This window comes from Oncorhynchus gorbuscha, linkage group LG01, assembly GCF_021184085.1.
Source record: "Oncorhynchus gorbuscha isolate QuinsamMale2020 ecotype Even-year linkage group LG01, OgorEven_v1.0, whole genome shotgun sequence".
Classification (NCBI taxonomy): Eukaryota; Metazoa; Chordata; class Actinopteri; order Salmoniformes; family Salmonidae; genus Oncorhynchus; species Oncorhynchus gorbuscha.
Genome location: NC_060173.1, coordinates 78,504,139 through 78,524,042, shown reverse-complemented (window position 1 = coordinate 78,524,042; position 19,904 = coordinate 78,504,139). Strand labels below are relative to the sequence as shown.

The following is a 19,904-nucleotide window of genomic DNA, read 5'->3' as shown; positions in this document are numbered from 1 at the left end:
CATTGCCAACAAAGGGTACATAACAAAGTATTGAGATAAACTTTTGTTATTGACCAAATACTAATTTTAACCATAATTTGCAAATAAATTCATTAAAAATCCTACAATGTGATTTTCTGGATTTCTTTTCTCATTTTGTCTGTCATAGTTAAAGTGTACCTATGATGAAAATTACAGGCCTCATCTTTTTAAGTGGGAGAACTTGCATAATTGGTGGCTGACTAAATACTTTTTTGCCCCACTGTATATATTTGTCAGTATACCCTTCTTTGGTTCACAAATACACTAAAATACCTTTAATCTTATTATTCAAAACATTCGGGTAATATACAGTACTGTTTCAAAATACAAGTAAGGACACATTACAAATGGAATCGGTAACTATTTGACACATACTGTCTGGATATAAATAAAGTGATTTGTCTATTAAATTACATATATTTAGTGTTTTTATAATCATTGGAACATGTGTTACTGAAAAACTAGGACATATATATATTTGCCACAAAAGCAATGTAACCATACTATACACAATCTTCCCAAAATTAATTATCTCAAACGCAGCAACAGAATACAGTACCTGTTACAATGACTGTGTTATATTCACTCTACTTAATATGAAAGGGGAAGAGCAGCCAGGATATAATGTAGTGTTTCATATAGTGCATCTGGCCTAATAATTACATGGACAACACACAGCACCAATAGTCAGTACATTATAATATACTGTATATATACAGTAACTTACAATACTGTACACATCCATGCCATGAGGTCCTTTGCATTGTGCTCTGTCTCCTACTGAAAAAGATCTCTCAAGGTCACTCAGGATTTTAATATGTATTCTCTTATGTAGGCTATACTGTACAATAGTTAAATCTAACAAAAACTATGGCATAGTCACTGCTAAAAGACAGAACAGACAGGAAACACATGAGACGGATCACAGCTTACATAAAAAGGTCCTACAAGCAGCTGCAGATTCAAAGTCCTACATGATTGGTCAAGAGACAACAGGAATATGAAGCTTGCTGTAGTTCAGGGTCTTTTTCGAGCTGGACATCACAAAGCTGAGACGGAAAGATCAAAGGGCAACATCCTCCTACTGAGCGTGGCCCTTACAAGTCATGCCCCAGTCTCTCAATCTCATCGGTCAAGAAGTCGATATCTGACCTGGTGGCGGCAGGATTGGAGATGACCATGCGGAAGAAGTTGACCTTGTCTCCCTGAGGCTGGTAGCCCACCATGGTAGTTCCAGACTCCATCATCAACGCCTTGATTTTGGGGGCCACCTGGTTTAGAGACAAGGACAATTCAGAGAACTATACAGTAGGTCAGTGCTGTCTCATGTGAACACAAAATATAGTCTTTATAGACCAAAGCTGACAAGTCCTTACCTTATGCAATCTGTCCCGCCTCTCTTGACCATCGGACATGTCACGAATGCCTGGCGGAAGGTACCAGAAGCAGACATTCGTGTGCTGGGGCTGTGGAAATAAAACGGAGACAACATTGTTTGTCAGTGTCTTTACTCAATACATGGTCTGAAGAAGTACCAACCTCAGTAAGAGGCCAAATAAAGAGCTAAGGCTATGTACGGTGCAGATGTTGGATCTTAATTTGATTAGTCTGTTGTCGTTGAAATTCAAATTAGCCTCGTAATTTACATAAATTCACTGAAAAACCACAGTTCTCTATAAAGTACGAGACAGAATAAATGTCCTACTACTCCGAGTGGCACAGATGTTTACGGCACTGCATCGCAGTGCTTGAGGCGTCACTATAAACCCAGGTTCGATCCCAGGCTGTTTCTCAGTCACCCACGACTGGGAGACCCATTAGGCAGAGCACAATTGGCCCAGCGTCGTCCGGGTTAGGGGAGGGTTTGGCCGGCCGGGATGTCCATGTCTCATTCCGGTCTAGCGACTCCTAGTGGTGGGCCGGGTGCATGCACGCTGACTTCGGTCGCCAGTTGTATGGCGTTTCTTCTGACACATTGGTGCGGCTGGCTTCCGGGTTAAGCGAGCAGTGTGTCAAGAAGCAGTGCGGCTTGGCAGGGTCGTGTTTCGGAAGATGCATGGCTCTCGACCTTCGCCTCTCTCTCTCTCTCTCGAGTCCGAACGGGAGTTGCAGCGATGGGATAACTAACTACCAATTGGATATCATGAAATTGTGAAGGAAAAGGGGTAAAAAGTACCCAAGAACTTAAAATAAAATGACAACATCAATATTAGTCTCCATAATGACATACAAGTGGAGCCATAGGCTACACCTATACTGTAGCCTATCAAAACTAATTTCCTGTAAGAAATTATCACTTTTCTGAGAATAACCTGCTGCAGGATTATTTTACTCCCGCGACAAAGCCGGTCAAATTTAAGATCCCACATCTGTAAATTCATAAATCCACAAGGAGTTCAACTGAGGATTCTAAAGCATAGCGCCACCTCAGGCAGGCCTGTCTAACTACATTGTGTTGCTCAGAACCCTTTTGGGCACCTCAGTTATTAATGACTTCTGACTCATCAGATCGTTCCGATATCTCTGATGCTTAGGGTAATCCATTGGAAGATATTACTATCTTTGGAAACAGAGTAGAAAATGCAGTGCGATCAATCTCACCTCTCCCTCGAACACCATCTGATAGCCCTCACGGTCCCTGATTTTAGTATAGAGATAATGCGAGAGGTCCAAGCACTTGTCGATGTGGTGTTCAAACCCTATTGTTCCCTGTTGGAGCAGAAATATACACAGATAGAGAATGAATATCAAACATTGGTCTTTTTTTGTTTGTTAACTGGTACAAGATCAGCATCCAAAGATCAATCCCTTTCACATGCTTAACATAATATAGACAGATTCAGTATTAGAACAGAAGCTTGGGGAGATACGTGCACATACCTTTGCTTTCCACATGAGCCAGAATTTGAAGATATCTACGTGTCGTCCACACTGGATGGCCTTATCCCCCCGTGTCGTACGATACATCGTACTGTTTGTCAGGTTGGAAGAGGTAGCCAGCACACATCGAGTTGCAGCCTGATAAAACTCCCTGTAAAGATCAATGGTGTGGTTAAAGGCGAGAGTCAGATACTTAGAGTTCAATGGTGCCTTCAAACGGGGCTGTATTCATATGTATAGTATGCCAGATCTCTGACCTAACTTGAGTATTTCACGGCACACACTAGTAGGGCGCATGCCCCGCCCACCTAAGGATCTGTCTTTTTCAGACATCTATTTCCTGTGTTTGAGGGTTGAAAAATCCACTTGTCACTTAAATCTGGCTAGATTGATTGCTTTTTTTTTATACTCCTGAGCCTCTTTCATACTCTTGCTTGTGCCTGTCGTTTTTTCCCGTTCACGTTATGGCCGCCAAAACGTTTGTAATGACCTGTCAAACACTGGCTGAAATGGGCTCAATGGAATACAGTGCCTTCAGAAAGTACTCAGACCCCTTGACTTTTTCCATATTTTATTAATTTACAGCCTTATTCTAAAATGGATTAAATGAAATAAATCCTCTGCAATCTACAGGTTTTTAGAAGCGTTTGTACAATATTTACATAAGTATTCAGACCCTTTGCTATGAGACTCGAAGTTGAGCTCAGGTGCATCCTGTTTCCTAAAGCTGAACAGAGCAAAGTACAGAGATCCTTGATGAAAACCTGCTCCAGAGCGCTCAGGACCTCAGACTGGGGTGAAGGTTCACCTTCCAACAGGACAATGACCCGAAGCACACAGCCAAGACAATGCAGGAGTCACTTTGGGACAAGTCTCCAAATGTCCTTGAGTGGCCCAACCAGAACCCTGACTTGAACCCGACAAACATCTCTGGAGACCTGAAAATAACTCTGCAGCAACGCTCCCCATCCAACCTGACATAGCTTGAGAGGATCTGCAGAGAAGAATTGGAGAAACTCCCCAAATACAGATGTGCCAAGCTTGTCGCATCACACCCAAGAAGACTCTAGGATTTAATTGCTGCCAAAGGTGCTTCAACAAAGTACTGAGTAATGTGATATTTGTATTTTTGTATTTTTATAAATTAGCAAAAATGTCTACAAACCTGTTTTTGCTTGGTCATTATAAGTCGCTCTGGATAAGAGCGTCTGCTAAATGACTTAAATGTAAATGTAAAATGTGTAGATTGACGAGAGGAAAAAACGATTGAATCAATTTTAGAATTAGTCTGTAACCTAACAAATTGTGGAAAAAGTCAAGGGGTCTGAATACTTTCCGAAGGCACTGTACATCGGCTTCCCTTGGAATCTGTAAGAACACTGAAGCTTCATCGGGGATTTAACACACCATCGACACTTACATCACTAGAAAGAAGAAAGCTAACTTTATTTTGATGGGTGTTCATTTTTTGTGGAATTGAGAAAATAATTTATTTAATAATACAGTTTAATAGAAATTAGATGCGCTGAGATGAAAGCAACTTCCAAAAATGAGCACCCGGATTATAGTGATATTATGTCTGATCTCGCAAACAATGTGAAGTATGTATAGTATGTATAGGTGTAATCTAGAGCCAAGCCTGTAGATGTTTTATCAGAGGGTATCCTGCTATTAAAACACTGAATTGTACAAGAGAACTTGACAACAGCAGTTAATGAGGCCGTCTAGACAGTGTAGGTGACAGAGCAAGTGTTTGGTGGTTTCAGCCCTGTTCCACCCCATTATGTTAATGTGTTCATATATGCAAAAACACCTGCTATGTTTATGCAAATGAGGCTCATAACATTATTTTAAAACAAAAAATAAAAATAACTGATGCAATAACAAAATGTATGTATGCGTGCATTCTAAGTAGAAAAAAAAAGAAGTTTCACAATAAATTGAATAGCTTGAATTCCCACCAAAATCCCTGAACTCCAGCCATTATTTGCCTGTGCTAGTAAAATGTTTTATGTGCTATAATTCAGTTAATGTTTGATGGATTATAGAAATTCAAAAAGGTTGACGCATCTTCATCCATTGTCCATTTGTTGCATTTACTACAATTTCGATGACCATTGCTAATCATACACCATAAGTGAAAACACATCAGTTAGTAATTGCTCGTACCCTCTCTCTGACCAGAATGGCAGAGCACTGCAGTGGCACACCCATCATCTTGTGAGGGTTCCAGGTGACTGAGTTGGCCCTGTAAACACGGAACACAGGCTGTAAGACAGGCCACAGTCATCAATGTGTGTGTATGTGTGTGTGAGAGAGACCATTGTCGGTTGTCAAGGCTGTAGCCTACCGCTCCACGCCACGCAGCTTGTGTCTGTGCTTCCTGGACATCAGTAGGCCTCCTCCCCATGCACCCTGAACAAAAACAACGGTTTGTTTTGAGGATAAGGATTAGACCTGAGAATGGCTGACATGTTCGAACTAAACCTTCGCCCGCCATGAAGATGTATCGCAAATCAACCCTGAAATGATCAACAAACATCACAATAACCTTCCTGTACACATAGTAGGAAGATGCACTTACATCAACATGTAGCCACATGTTGTATTTCTCGCAGATGTCGGCAATCTCATGGATGGGGTCGAACGCTCCATACACTGTGGAACCAGCTGTAGCATTCACGAACATTGGGACACAACCCTGCAAGCATAACCCATCAGAATGAATATGGGTTCTTACATGGCAGTGAATTGAAATGCTTGCATTCTTCAGTTTCTGTCATCTTTGACTGAAAATGTACTGGTTAGAGCAGAATTCACAGACATTTGACCATTTCTCTTGGCAAGCCTTTGTCACAGCAGAACTGCACGCCCATTGTAGAGAGCCTGCTATCATCTCCCTCCTCTTACGGGATTCGCTTCAGGAGACTGTACTTTAGAACTAACAGCAGTGGGTAAGATAATATTTGAGGAGGCATAAGCACTAACCCTAAAATGAAAGTAGACACGTTTTTAGTTTTATAAACAAACAACGGCCGGACTATTCCGTTAACGACTGGGACTCATATAAGGCAGCTGTTCTCGTAAGAATTCCGTTTCAGTGCAGAAACAAACAGAAGTGAATTAACGTCTTCAGTTGAGAACGAATCCACAATTTGACGTTGATCGTCGGACAGTTTGAAACTCACCCGCGCCTTGGCATCGATGACCTTGGCTTCCAAATCAGCAGGAATGACTCTCCCTCTAGAGAGGCAAACAGACAGTCAAAGGCAGGTTTTCATTGTTTTGTTTCACACAGTGCAGTGTATTGGACATGCATCCACCAACCTCTCATCTGTGCTCAACAGGATCAGGTTTTCTGTTCCAAAGCCCAGAGCAGCACTGGCTTTCTTTATAGAGTAGTGACTCTGTCAAAACACATGACCATGGCATTAGACTACGAGTCTATCAGCTGAGGGCAAAGATACAGTCAGCTGTACCGTCCAATTGTTTTAATCTGTTTCAATGAGGGCCATTTTGTAGCTTTGAATCTGTGAACTCTTCATACAGAATAGACGGGGTCAATTGAGGAGTGACACAATCAGAAACAGTAAGACTTGGTTTTGGTCACATAATGTTTCTGAGACTGGAGATATATTGTGATGTGAAAATGCATGTTCTAATCAGATGTTGTGAGGAGACTGAACGAGGCTTACGTGCTCCGAGGTGAAGAGCACCAATCTGGGGGCAGCAGTCATGCCTTTGGTCTTGACTTCAGGGAAGAACTTGTAGCGGGCGGTCATCACACTGTACATATTGGAAATCGCTCCACCTGCACAGACGTTGCACGCAGTCTTTCACTAAACTGCATTCTATTATCTGACGTTTTGGAATGCTCATCTATTCCCATCTCAGATTCTCAAGGCATGGATGAATTGACAACAGTAGATCAACAGTCTTCACCTGGTGAGAATATCCCATCGCCCTCTCCGTCAGGCCAGCCAATGATCTCCCTCATCTTCTTCAGCGTCAGCTGTTCCATGAGCACAAAGACTGGAGCGATCTCATAGGTGAACCTGAAACAGAGCCCCGGTCTCCAGTTACCCGCTACCAATAAAAATCCATCCTATCATTGGTCTTGAACTCTATTGCCATTTGTTTCTCATATCTACATGGTCTATATTGACATGAGCAGAATCAATGAAGGCAGGTGGAAAAATCCCAAAATATTGAATCACCATAGAGCTAACAGCCAATAATTGTAGCTCATTTTTTTCATTTTCTTTTTTACATAATTGGTTTTTAGTTTGTTGTGTTCTTGAATTGTCGTTACATATGTTTCTCATAGTGTATATTGAGCAGTGGCACTTTGAAGCCAGAGAACGCATGGAACGCGCATACTACTTTTAACGCAGCCACGGTTCAATGATAGCTCTGTCACATTGTGTTAGGGATACCATTTGTTGCAGTGGAATGAGAAAGAACAGGAATGTCACATCGGCGCAAGTCCATTAAGAATATGCCACTAAGAGGGAGCTCTTGCCTCTGAGTTAGCATGAATAAGAGGCTAGAAATGGGATGTAAGCACAATAAGAATGCTGTTATCTTCGTGTCTGAGGGTTGTCTAGAGGCCAGCTTCCACTGAGCTTGTTTTGAATGCGATTTTACTACATACAGTATATTACACTCGAGGCCCATCCCTCTGAGAGTAATGATGGAAGAACGGTCGTTTCACCTTTTACAATAGAAATGATAGGATTACAGGCATGTTTATACAACGCAATCACAATTGCAAAATAAATGATTGTTTCCATATCATTAGAACATGTTACAGAAGTCCCTCCAGGGTAGTGCGATATCAATGTCGAATTAAATGGATGCCCGACCACAGTAGCTCATCTATCTTCACTTTGTACTGACCAATGCTCTCCGAATTACACTGCCTGTCTATTCATGCAATGAAAGTCGATGCATTAGAGGGACAACACAATGTATGACACTGTGACACACCTTACACACAGCACACGTATGTTTTACTTCTCTTGCTGGCATATCCAGTGACAACATTTAAAAAAAAGGAAAAACAAAAAGTGATGAGTTATGTCCCAAATTCATTTCCGCTCGCTCACCCATGTAGACTAATCCCGATGACAGCCCTGTGACATGATTGTCAACCAATAAGTGTAATTAATGATGATGTAGTAATTAGCTAATGCAAATAACAAATATGTATGCAGTCAGAGCCCTCGGATTCAATTTGTCTACGGTAGCGTTGCCATGCAGCACACGGGCTAACACTCTCACCAGAACACTCTTCAGCGTCACGTCAATGAGGGGGGGGGGGGGGGGGGGTCCTTTGGAGATGACAATAAATAGAAAGCCAAATCAGGAGAGGGTTGCGACCTTTTATTAAGCCAGGGGCCAGGGAAAACGAATGAATCCTTGACATGAAGAGCCTCAGCCTTGGTGGTGAGCTTGTATTTATGTGCTGTTTTTAAATAGGAATGACAACACAATGACCACCCAGAAGACCCTGGCTCTTAACCACGCAGAAATGCTCTGTTTCATCAGTGCTTAGGCCATGACACTTTTCATATCGTGTTTTGTTGTTGTGGTTGTTTTGTTATGATGCTTTTACAATGCCCTGGTGGGTTTTAGACAACATCACCATGTTACAGCAGGCAATACACTCTGGCCAGTTGCCTTAAATGACTCGGCAGCCTCAGCTGATAATCTGTGTGTACCAGTCAACAATAGCCAATGAAGCATCAACTTGTATCTTGGACAAGTCCCTGGACACCTGGAGAATCAGAATGCTGTCTCATCCAGATTGCCAATTCCCACTGAAAAAGCGATATCACCATGTCCTGTTGCTCACACTTCTGCAGCAGATCTCAAGGGAGAATCTCATTCTGACGTGGTACCGTTATCTCTGATCCAAAGAGTGCTTACATAAAACAACCGCCCCATGTAACATTCAATCGCTAATCAATATGCAATTAGATTTCCCTGCCGGGCTGTGTTATCTGACTACAACGATAACGCAGCAAACAACAGATGACTAATTCCCGTCTCTCCTCTTCATGCTTGCCATGTCACATTTGACTCTCTTAAGTGGCGGCTTGGAGAGCATCCTCAGGATCCTTCGTTTAGAAGCTCATCAAGGGGCCCCAATTATGTCACTTCTACTAGCCTTCATCTTGGAGACAGAATCTTCCAAGGCCATTTGAAAAATGGTAGGAAATGTCATTTTTCTTCCGTGCCAGACTTATTCACCCACAGGAAATCCACTCGCTGCTAAATTAGATCTATCAACCCCTAATCACAATCCCAGCCTAAACCGAGAGCTATGTTGTCACTCTAACTAAGATCATTGGTATAGGCAAAATTGTTCACATGACATTTTGCACAAAATCAAGAGGACTTTAATAACCGATATACTGTACATATATTTACAATATTTGAGGATCCTGTGAATTTTGATAAACACATTTAAAATGTATCATAAATGTATAATAACTGCGGGAAATAAAGACCACTCACATGTTAGTGTTTGCAGTGGAGGTGAGCCATTCTCCTGCCAACCCAATGATGTCTAAACCAGTGGACAGCTGGTTGAAAAACCTTGGGTGACCTAGGAGGAAGACAACACCATTTGTCGTTAATACATTTCTCATGAAAGTCTCATTTAACTATGGGATCATCTGTAATCATTAAACCACATTGTAGACAAATGGGAGATATAGATGACACTGAGGGTTAGCTCTGCTTCATGCCTCCTCTGTCCTCACCTGTTCTCACTCCATATTTCAGGGTATCCCTGCAGTCCACCAGGATCTGCTCCAGAGACTCAGGCTGGTCGGACAGCTCCAGGTTGAAGCCCTCCATGCCCTCCAGCAGCTGGTGGGGGTGGTGGAAGTCCAGGACCTTGGTGGATCTGTCGAAGGTCTTCCGGACGTAGTTTGTGAGAATATCCACCACCTCCAACAAGAACTGCATGGTTGGCTCCTCTCCATTTTTGGCTGGTAATAAATCTAACGTGAGAAATTGAAGCATGTCGATATTTTCGTTTTTTCTCGTTTTCAAAAAAATAAATCCCTTTTGTTGGCATCCACCACTTAAGTGTGTCTGAAGAGGTCACTTTCACAATCTTCTGTAGAATTTGTCATGACGTCATTCTACTTCCCAACTCCTAGAAAACGATGTATTTTAGTTTCTTCTCCAAAGCTGGTATAAATTGTATCAATTACAAAGTGATTTTTTTGTAACAAATGAATGACTATTTTTGCCATTTCTCCAGTGAGTGTCCCTGAGTAACCTAGGCTATTGTTCAGCCACTTACAAATTGATCTAGAAGGTTATTACGGTCAAACAAATGGTGAATATCCATTTGAATTAGACATAGCAATCAATTCAATTTCAATGACCAACAGCCTTATGATTTCATTTTTTTTTCAATTATTTTTCTCAATATGCGTTTAAAAAACTTCCCCTGGACTGTGATATGTGTATTGTCCTTAATGTCGTGAAATATCAATACACCGAAAGAAATAACTGAGATTTAGACAGATGATAAACATTTGGTAAATCAGTATTTTCAAATCAGATCAGCCTAATCTTTGCATCAGTAAGATAATTAACGTTTTCAAGTTTACTCAAGTTCCATTTATTGTAAAACAACTGCACAAAACGAACATGATCAAGATCCCTGCACAATGTTTATCATTTTGATTGATATGTCCATTATGGGAAATATAGGCCTAACTCGGCCAATTACCTCTAGCAAACAGATTGGAAAAGTCCGTCTCCGTGCGTCTGAAACGGGAATCCCTGTCGCTGTTATCAAGCAGGTCCTTAGACGATCTTTCCTTGAAGGAACTAATCTTTTCCTCGAGGTTATTGTTCTTCTGCAAAAATCCTAAATTGTTGCAAGGGGCAGAGCATTCAAATGAGGGATTACTATCATCACTCCCAATACCAAACATTTTGATGACACCCTTTTTACACAAAACACATGCCTAAACTACTCTCACTGGTTGAACTGACAATGCTGTGGTGTATATGCTAGTTGAGGTAGCCTAATTCCCATCCTGTCCAAGGAAGCCCATTTATGGGAGGAACAGTCAGTGGGAGGTTGAGCCCCGTGACATCAGCACGAAAATCCAGCCAAGCAAAAACAAATAGCCGTAATTTAGTGTATGTACATTCGTATGAAGTCCCTCCGAGAGATTCCACTTCAGTAAGCAGGGAAGAGCACACAATGAACCGATGTCATTCAAGCCTGAAGGCAGATCTAATAGTTGGACTGGGCTGTGATGATATATGGGACATTTTATAGCCTATCTGCTCATAGGCCCGTGGAGAACACCACATTACCTCAAATCTTATTTAGCCCTACCAATTTTTCTAGATGGGCTCTTCTAAAAATAACACATTTTCCAAATCTCCTGAGGAGATTATTAATCATTTAAAAAAAAACCTTGCAATGTGATCTTATTTGACTATAAAGAGCGCAATAATTTCAGATAATATATCTAGCCCTATAAGATGTGAAACCCAATTATATGCCATAACCCACACCTTGAGTAATAAAAGTATATAAAAAGATCAAAGTTGGTTTTATTTCATTTTAAATCATTTTATTTCGTTTATGTCATGTAATAATAATAATAATGTTTTTTTATGATTTCACTTTTAAAGGAGATGTTAGACTATAGTCTGAACAAGCTTGCTTCTGTCTCACGTGAAGTCATATAAAACAAACATTTCACTTGGTCAAAAGCGAAATGGAAAGTTTGATGTTTTTGGACCAATAATATCATTGCACTTAAAAAACAGAGATGAAAGTGCCAATAGGCCTATAACCGGATAGTGAATCAGATAAAACCAAAACGTAACATCGCATTAAAACATCAAACTTGAAATGTATTTGCATTATTAGGCCCACACTCTAGGGCATTGATTGGCCCTGATGGAACAATAACTGACCCAACGCTTGGCCATATCAGATAGGGCTAAGGCATTTGGCTTCCACTTAATCGGTTCGTATTGGGGAGCAGAAGACTGACTGACAGCGCTATCTCTGTTAAACAGAACCTTGACGAATTACGATTTCAGGCGCGTCTCGTTCATCTTTTCTCTTCAGATGAGCTCTCATGATAAGGACCGATACCAACTATTCTACCAAATAGGCTATACCTTTAATGAATAACCCCCGCTCAGTTATAAAACTATAGGCTACCGAGATAATATATTAAGAAAGAAAAAAACAAAGGTATGGCCAAGCAAAAATAAAGACAGTACGTAGCCTACCATACTAGTTGATTAGGCCTACTACAATTAATGTAGTAGAATCCCACTGTACGTGTTCATGTTTATTCGAAATTAACCCCCAAAATTGAATGGGGTTGAATAAACTACAGTTAGTTAGTTGGCTAATTGTGTATTCCAAGGTCATTACACATCGGCAAAGGGAGGAATATATTTCTCAAGTACGCCATGGGAGGGCGCAAGAGTACGATTTTTATTAGGGCCTACGAATTCAAAGATGTAATAACTGGGTAAGAAAACAGACACTCAATATTGAAAACATATGCAAGACTAAAGACAGCTCATCTTCCATTTTTAGACGCCAACGTAGACCTTTATATTTATTTCTGGAACAATAGCTAGGCCTGTGGTCTCTGCAGTTTTTCAAACTGCTTTTCATATTCATAAAAAAATAGGTTTGTCACTACAAATTCCGTGGTAATAAATCATCATGGACATAATCATCCTTTCATCATGAAAACCCACTCATGCGACAAGAGAAAACAGAAAGGGGCAGAGAATCCCGTAACCACAGCCACCCATTCGGCAGTATGTGTTCCAGACCAACATAGCCCATATTCCTCAGATATGAGAATGGTCTGCTTGCTTCGCGTTGAACAACACATAAAATATGCAACATAGGCCTACATATGCAAACTATGATCTTTTTTTTCTCTCGAAAACCATGGGAACAATATAGCCTAAACATGGACATTAAATACATGACATGAAAATAGCAAACTTACCACATATCTTCATTCCCAATTTTCTAGTACATCCATGAGCAACTCCACACCAAGCGTCATAGCCTAAAATAGTTTAGGGAAACTATTGAGAGGGCCCTTACATTAGGCCTCAAGGGCATTATTTCTGCTAAGATAATTACGAACTCAAAGCGATGGATGGGGAAATGTTGATGAAACAGCAGTCTAGGTCTAGGAATTTAAGAATTTTGTGAGAGGCCAGTGAAAGGGACAAGGGGCAGACAGCTCCACACAGACTCGCATAATTCTGGACCAGAATCTACGCCAAGGTTTCACTCATGAAAGAAAATACAAAGGCAACAGAAATATCTGAAATATGACGTGTATATTGCCAAATAGCCTAACTGGGCCAATTATGAGCGGAATAGGCTTGAGATCTACGTACGTGATTCGGGTTTTCGCGTAAATCATGCATCGATGTCTATAAAGACACAGACAAAAAGCAAGATCCACATTTCTACATGTAATACTGGCATGACACCAGTTTAATGGTTTTCGCAAATCCAGCATTGACTAAATCCCTTGAGAAAAACGGAGGGGCAGTTTTTCTATTTGAATACATCTGATCTGACTTCATGTTAAATTGCGTAGCTTAATCTGGGGTGTTGTCAATATCAAATCAGAGCTTTATCATTGTGTGTAGGCCTAAAGAAAAACTTTGAAACAAAATTGGGATGTGCTTGGATGACTAATTGGGATGTCGGCTATATATTATGTGTTTTTCATCAATAGCTCTTGGATAATGAAGAGTATTGAGGTAGAGCTGTTGCCTGCTTACATCTCTACATCCTGGGCTACATCCCCCCTCAGCTGATGGAGGTTACAATATGGAGCTTGAACACACGCTATTAGGGCCAATTTAAGCCCAGTTTATACCTGGTGCTAACATGAGTCCTTTGTCCTGATCTTGTATACATTCTGATTGTGCCCACATTTCCAGAAATGTGTCTACACATGGTATTAAAATGTGTCCGTTATCTGCTAACTGTGTCTACATTGTAACGAGATTTCCTGGTCCCTTCCTTTATGCAAATTTGCAAAAAAATGGATTTAAATGGTTTCTATGTCCAGATCTGTCTACACTTGTAAGATATTCAGACACAATGCGTGTATGAATACCACCGCAGGTGGGCAGGATTATCTGATCACGATCAGATCCCAATGTGTCTTCATTGTATACACCTGTATTAAAATGTGGGCACAACAATCAGAGTGGGAAAAGATTAAGGCAAAAGGAAGCAAGTTAGAACCAGGTATAAACGGGGCTTTAGTGTGGCAACAATTAAACTTACGTTGAGCATAATTACCCCCTAAACATCACACACTCACTTTTCAACCAGGGCGGAGGAAATCCACAGAACAAAATAGAACCTACTTCTTTCTGTAATGCAAGAGTAATCTAATAAATAATAATAGGCAAATAACATAATAATAATAATTAAAGTAGGCTGTAATATTATTTTGAAAGATAAAGCTAAATTCTTTGGCGATTTTCGTCTTTATTAATACCGACAGTTCGTGTTTTTAGTTTTGACAGCAAGATTCGTCTATCAAGCATGACGCCGGGAGGTCCGCTGCGCATGCAATGCTGCGGTGATTTGTTGGGTGGCATTTAGTATGGTAGTGTACAGTTATTTTCCTCCATGGAAATGATTAATGGCATTGCTCACAAAGTAAATAGCACAATTGAAATAGCGTTTTATTTGTGATGGACCTACTTGTGCCTGGTGGTCGTAAATTTGTCGAGTTGGGATCCGGTTCCCCGCCAGAGGAGGAAGGTGCAGACGCCGCCATCACTCCTAAAATACAGTACAAAAGTCCTCACTCCAAAGCGCACTGTCAATTTCTGTGAAACCGCTCTTATTTTATCCAAGATGAAAAGTCACATGAACTGTAAGGAGATGAGAAAGAATAGCTATCGGAGGTATGCAATAAAGGCTATAGATAATGACATGCCTAAATATTTGAAATGTATCAATAGGATATTTTAAGATCGATCCGTCATACAAACGCTGACATAAATCCACAACTGCGAATAAGCAATGGTCAGGACACGACAAACATGTCGTATCGTCTGGCAGCCAGGATATAATTATTCTCAAACATCAATTAACAGGTTGGTTGAGGCTGCACGTATTTTTTTTTCCCTGAATCAATACAGATTTGAAAGTCAAAACCTATGGCAAAATAACTTGTCGGCTCTAAACACAGTGCATTTCATTAGGCTTTATCAAATCAACCATATTCATCGACAAAGATGCTAATGAATCCTCACCAATCGATTCCATTTCATAACCTGGACTACAGCCAACGTGGATAATGAGGCATCACAGCAAGTGTCTTTGATTTCAGAGAGGTTGATATTTATCTGCCTTTGATGAATAGGACTTGATGAAAAGTTTCAGCCTAAAAATAACTCAACATTGAATTAATTAGCCTTGATAAAATTCATGATCAACTAAATGCCACAACCGCTCATCTGGTGATTTATCATATAGGCAAGTTAGGTGAACCGTCAAACCTCCGATAAATTAACTATTAATTTGATAAACAATGACCAAAAATAGTCTGTCAACAGAATTGATTGACAAACAGGATAGTGACTCCTTAATTAAGAGGATGGTTTGTAAATAATGATGACCCTGATCCAGGTCAAAGTCAATTCAAGAAAAACCCATGCCCATACAATAATAAACCGTCCGTCATAGCTCGATTGTAGTTTAATATAATTGAATACAGACAACATATTTAATTCAAACCATGAATAACTTTAGAATCAGCAAACAGACATACATTAATATGAAAAGCATGCATTGATCCCTGTATATACTTCACAAAACCACCTGTTCGAGCATCTCAAACGTCAATTTCTCATAAAGCTTCAATGAACAAATAAGATTTAGCCTGCTCTTGTAAAATAATAAACCCCTGTTAAAAAGCAGCTTACCGTGCTGAGGATGGGTACAGGTGACCTAAGTAGAGTCCAAAAAAGAAACTATGCGAGGACGATCAAATAAAGTCCTTTGGCAACGCAACGTCTGGTGCGCTTTTGACACTAAGAAACACAGGGTTTTGAATATCTATTGTCTACAAAATCCCATCCACGGTGACCTTTTTGGTGAAGTACGTTTGATTTGCTGATATTTAGAGCGTGCAGTGCCTATTTATTCGTTACTACGCACGCATGAGTCACACCAATACCTCCTCTGGTGCTGCATATTTCCACCCAATATCGAACAGATCCGCTTTGACTGCACATTTACACTGAATCGTGTCGCTTTCAGCTATAACGTGACTTTTGGGAAGTGCTTGATTGGCTTTGAAGCCATATACCTCGATTTGGAATCCTGGTCACGAACATGGACTTGGGAAGTTTGATCCTATGAGCAGAGCAACACATTACGCCCATAAGGGATGGAGGGGGAGGGGTGGGGTGTCGTTGCCTTGTTCTTGAGAAATCGGAATAGTAGGTAACCATAATCAAAAGACCCATCTCCTTCTAGGCTATTGTTGATTTTCTTCTGTAACAGATCAGGGAGCCTAGCGGTTACGAGCGTTGGGCCAGTAACTGAAAGGTCGCTGGTTCGAAACCCCGAGCCGACTAATTAAAAAATCTGTTGATATTCCCTTGAGCAAGGAATTTAACCCTAATTGTCTCTCTGGATAAGAGCGTCTTCTAAATGACTGAAACGTTAGGATTATGATGTTTTTTTCCAAATCTCACTATGCAAGGGTTCATCTGTTCCTCTATAGCCCTCAAACTCAACTCTACTTAAAAGCCAGTTCCACTGCGTTTGCATTGTTCCTCTCTAGTCAGGGCCTGACTTAGACCTGGGACACCAGGTGTGTGCAATTAATTATCAGGTAGAAGAGAAAAACAGCAGGCTCCGGACCTCGTAGGATAAGAGTTGAATACCCCTGCTCTATAGGCTACAAGCAATATGTTATCAATAATAACATTTACAGACAATTAATGGATTTTCAAGATGACTGCGCAATATTTAGCTTTCCTTTTTTAGCAGCAAAATGGAGAAATTCAAAGTCAGTGTGTCAGGGTTGTAATGAAATCCACAAGGTGGCAGTAAGGAATCATCAATAATTCCTCCCAGAACTCCACACAAGTGAAGTGTGTAATTCCGTAAATACTTCACGAAGCTAATAATAAACCGAGACTTGAATCGGATTTGCTACTTCATACCAAAGTTACATGGGTTCAATTGAACAAGAATAGGCCCAGTGCCCAAACCCGGTCCTCGGAACCCCAAGGGGTGCACGTTTAATTATTTTGGCCCTAACACTACAAAGCAAACAGATTGATCATTAGTTGATTATATGAATCAGTTGTGTAGTGCTAGGGCAAAAACCAAAACGTGCGCCCCTTGGAGTCCCGAAGACCGAGTTTGGGAAACCCTGGACTAGGCTATAGACTACAGGTTTACTCTTTCAATCAATTAACATACAGGCCCATGGTCATCATCCTAAATTACCCTCCACCCTCCATTTGAATATTAAGCACATTGAAGATCACATTTATCTAGCAAAGGCTAATATATTGCATACTCAATGAGCATTCCATTCTAAGCATTATTAAGATCTAAGATCAATAAATAAATAATACAAAACCATTTAACGTCTGACCATTCAACATATCTGAGTGAGACTGTGTAACTAGCATGTAACATGGCTCTTACTTCAGCGCACGTGACCTCAGCGGACCTTGGTAGGGATGCTGACTGTCTTTGACATTTTCAGCACCTGGACAGCGCCAAAGCGTTCCAGTTGAGTGGACGCTGCCAGAAACGTTAATGACATAGGCCTGCTGTCAGTCAAACGGTTACGTGCAGCACTATGATTTCACAAACAAATGACATATACCTGTTTTCAGAGCAGTGAAGACATTCTTTTTCACTTCATTGGCAGGTTTTGAGTGTCTCTTATTCAGATTGTAATAGGCAACACAGGTGACTGCATATGTGATCCTGAATAGCCCAATGTAGGCTATCATGTTTGGGATTAATCTGTTTTTATAGTTTTATTTTAAAAAGTTACCACGTGGCAGCCGTTAAAAATCAGACGTCAGATCGTCATTGCCATCCATAGGAAAGTGAAGGATGAAAGTCCTCTTCATCGCGTTGTATAGAGTTGTGGAACATCACTCTCCAGGAGATGGCGCTTCATCCAACCATTCAAACCAGACAAACCGTGAAACACTTTGAAACTACATTATGGAGAGATTGCCCCCAGAATGCAGAGGGAAACACTATTGTAAGCCATTTAAGGAGAATGCGAGAATTGAAAAACACATCCATGGAGTACCGTTCATAAATGAGGTTCTGTTCTTGACAATGTCATTACTTTCAAAACGCTTGGCTAATCAGAGAGGAGGCTCAATGTTGACAACAACAAATGTTATGTTCCATTTCAGTTAGAGTGCAGTTGAAGAATTCAAGAGGTCGGATGTCATGTGTTGGAATACCGGAGACAATTTTAGTCATACAGTCATACAGTCAAAAGACCACAACCGTGCACCTTTTCCATGCACCTTTTCCATGGGTCGCTCATCTGAAGCAAAGCAAATAATAGGACTACCATTACCTGGATGAAAAGACCAAATGGTCGCTACTAGAAGTGTTGGTGGAAGGCCTAGGGGGCACTCTTAGAACAGTGCCCTTTGCAAGGCACATGGACACTTAACCGTCAAGTGTGGTGTTTTTCGGTTGAGTTGAGACACACTGCCTCGGTATGGTCACGCAAGACCTCATAGCTAAATCTAGCAGAGATGTGTTAACCCCGCTCTGGCCAAGGCTAATGTGATGCTGCGCCTGTTTGTGATGAGGATCCCCCTACCATGGCTCCCCCTCCCTCCCAGTCACAGAGACTCCCTCACCATGCCACCTCCCCTCCCTCCCTCCCTCCCTCCCTCCCTCCCTCCCTCCCTCCCCCTCCCTCCCTCCCCTCCCTCCCTCCCTCCCTCCCTCCCTCCCTCCCTTTCTTCTTCCTCTGAAGGAGCAGCTGTCAGAGGGTGTATCACTGGTGTCCCAACAGTATTCTGAATCATCATTGCCACAGCAATCATTCATGTCTTCTCCCTGATAATGTGCATCCTTTGACAAGAGAAGGAACCATAAACAACTTGGACGTAGACTCCGATGTTGACATAATGGTACGTCCAAGCAGTCACACAACTTTTCAAACCGGTGTCACAAAATGTGTTGTTTTGTGATACAACCATGATTCTCAAGGTTATATTTTATTCATAGGACTCTGAATGAGCAGGTATTTGTGAAGAACAAAACAACTGAATCAAACTAGAGGATCACCTAACTGCCAGTTTGACAAAAAGGATATATACTTTTATCGATATATGTACCATGACATGAATTAATATGTGAGACAATGTCACGTACTGACCAGTTTTCTATATTCACAACTTGTTTTTCAGGAGATCTCTTTTCTCAAAATAGCATAAAATTCTCTCTTTGTCATAATTTTTTTTTTCATATCCTACTAGAATGTTAAAATCCAATTTAAGAATTTTGCACGGTTAAATACCCTGCACCCTTATTTTGTAAAAGCCAATTAAAATATGCAAAAACACAATCCTTTCATTTTAAAATGTAAATTACTCAAAAAAGCTAGTTAAAAATCTGAGGAATTATGATCAAACAATGAAAAATACATCTTCATTTCTTTATTGAGTTCAAAGCAATTGGATAATGGAGTAAATATTGAAAGAAGATCCTTAGGGGACTAAATAAGGCATTATCATGACACACATGTGTTAGAACAAAAAGTACCACATGTCCATGATACTGAAGACATGGTCACTGACCTCTTGCAAAGTAAATGGACTGGTCTAATTCGCTGTCATACACTGAGTGTACAAAACATTAAGAACACCTTCCTAATATTGAGTAGCTTTCACCTGTATTCACCTAGTCATTATGTCAT

At 40.7% G+C, this 19,904-nt stretch overlaps 1 pseudogene; it reads right to left on the bottom strand.

Annotated features, from left to right (window-relative positions):
- Positions 1-200: 200 nt before the first annotated feature.
- LOC124018152 lies at positions 201-16,756 on the bottom strand (annotated as a pseudogene).
- Positions 16,757-19,904: the final 3,148 nt, after the last annotated feature.